Below are 2,500 nucleotides of genomic sequence, written 5' to 3' on the forward strand. Positions count from 1 at the left end.
CAATCAGCTGTTTGGAGGGAATAATAGGACCAATCAGGTCATGGGTCGGGAAATATAAGGACCAATCAGCACATGGGGAGGAATAAAGGGACCAATCAGCACATGGGGGGAGGAATGACAGGACCAATCAGCACTTGGAGGAGGAATGATAGGACCAATCAGCACTTGGAGGAGGAATGATAGGACCAATCAGCACTTGGAGGAGGAATGACAGGACCAATCAGCTCATTGGAGCCGGGTCTAGGGGACAGTGTAGCGGGGTCTCAGAGCGGCGGCACGAGACCTCCGGCCGGGCCCCGGCCCCCCCACAGGTCCCGGGGCCCGGCGGTAATCAGAGTGGCAGCGCGCTCATGCGCCGTGTCCGCATAGATTACAGCCAATGAGAGCGTCCGCCCGTCTCATCGGTCGTCGTCAACGCATCATATGCATGATAGCGGCCAGTGGGAGGTTCCGCGGCACGTCTGTCATTTACACACGGCGGAGCCTCATAAGGAACGGGTCAGGGATATGATATCCACAGCCAGTGAGAGGCTGGCCTGGTCCTACCAGACTCTCGTACTTCATTTAATTTGCACAAGAGAGTCTGGACCCACTCAATTGACTAACGTTAACTCACTTAAAGGCGGTGTCTGTTTGGATGCACAACATTTTGGACGGAGAAAACCCACTAATATACAGCAAACCCAGACGTAGTACTGAAGGGAGATGAAAAATTGAGCGGAAGTACTTAGGCGGGCGGAGCCAGGCTAGTGAGAGGCCACGGCTCAACCGTTTGTTTACACTGTGGAGCTCATAAGCAGCGTGCAATAGATGTGATATAAACAGCCGATAAGAGGTTTTGTCTCATCGGTCATCGTTCCAAATCAGGGGGCATTTCTAAAAGACAGCTCAAGTAGATGCGGACAACGGCCAAAAAAGGCATTGTCTTATCGGTCGTTCTCTCCTGACAACCTATATAAACAACGAATGATGGATGTGACGACAGCCAACGAGAGACTTCATCTCATCCGTCCAGTCCTCTTTAAAAAGGAGTGGCTCAAACCCACGACGGTACCTTACCCTGTTCACGCTAATGCTCTTTGGAGAGAGGACGGCGAGCAAAAAGCCTAACAGATGTCTTGAGGTACCGTGACGAAGCCGCTCCATCATCCGATCTGATCTGACAGAGGTGCGTGTGTGGCCGACTGATATTATGCAGCCGGCCAAATCAGATGCCCTGGGGCAAATCCCGGGAGTCAGGCAGCGGAGGATGAGAGCCGATGGAATGCACACCATCACATTCTTTATCTGCACATCGTAAGCTGCAGGAGATGTCACGCCAGGAGGGCCGGAATACCGTCCAACATGGAATGTTGATATCCCAAAGATTTTATCATAATTTATCGGAACTTCTTATGATGCGGGCAATGTGCATTTGTCCACAAATGGAGTTTGAACTAAATATACCACACCGAAAGACACGTAATGGGGAAGAAGGGAGCAGGCCATCATAAATCCAGTTAGAAGCCAATAAAAATGATTACAATAACATGTCAATAACAGTCGTCAATAGTGGAGGCCAGGTTCGGTCTCTGTGCAGCATAACATCGTCAAGTGCAGGGTAGTCAAGGAGGGCCGTGGTTGGTGGGTGTTTGACTCCCCGCTGAGGGTTCAAACCTCACTTCCTGTGGTCATTCTGTTCCAATCCTCGAGCATGAGGCCTCAAACTAATCTATCGATGACCCGTGGGTCTTTTTTCTTTTTACACATTTCACTGTTAACTGCTTTGGATGACAGCGATGTTGACATAGTAAATAGCAATGACCTTTGAAACACTGCATGTCCACTCCCTGACTCCAACATGAAGCCTCCTCACTGACTGAATGCAGTTGCATCAGATTGCGGTAAACACTGGTCAACACTAAAGCGCCATCTCTCTTCTCCCAGTCGAATGTGAACGCGTCGCACCGTACGCGGGTTGCGGAGAGCCCGTCTGCAGTGAAACACTGAAGCGTTCTGTCAGCGTGTGCACATGTGGCCTCACACGCAGGGACGGTAGGCCTGTCGAACACTTCTGGTGCATTCTGGGAGGACACTTCTTGAACTGAAAGTTGTACCCGTTAGCGTTTGGTGTTTACCAACAACAGAGAAGAAAGTGAAAGCGAAAGTAAAATAATTTGAGAGCTGGATTTATAACCCCACCGTATGTATGTTATGTATATATATATATATATATATATATATATATATATATATATATATATATATATCGTGCTCTCACTTATTCCGTTTATTTTCTTCTTCTGCCTCCACGGCTGTCGTCCTCCGCGGCGAAACAATGAAGTTACGTAAGCTTGTTACAAGCTTTTACGGTTCCCCGCCACACACACCTCCAGCCACGGCCACGGCTTAAAAATAAACTAATTATCAAATACACCAATGAGCCGGTTCACTCGCTCACTCAGTGCCACATGAGCGGCTCCATCCGTGCAACCCCCGGGATCCTACATCCATGGCTTCC

The sequence above is a fragment of the Gadus macrocephalus genome, chromosome 4 (assembly GCF_031168955.1).
Source record: "Gadus macrocephalus chromosome 4, ASM3116895v1".
Taxonomy (NCBI): Eukaryota; Metazoa; Chordata; class Actinopteri; order Gadiformes; family Gadidae; genus Gadus; species Gadus macrocephalus.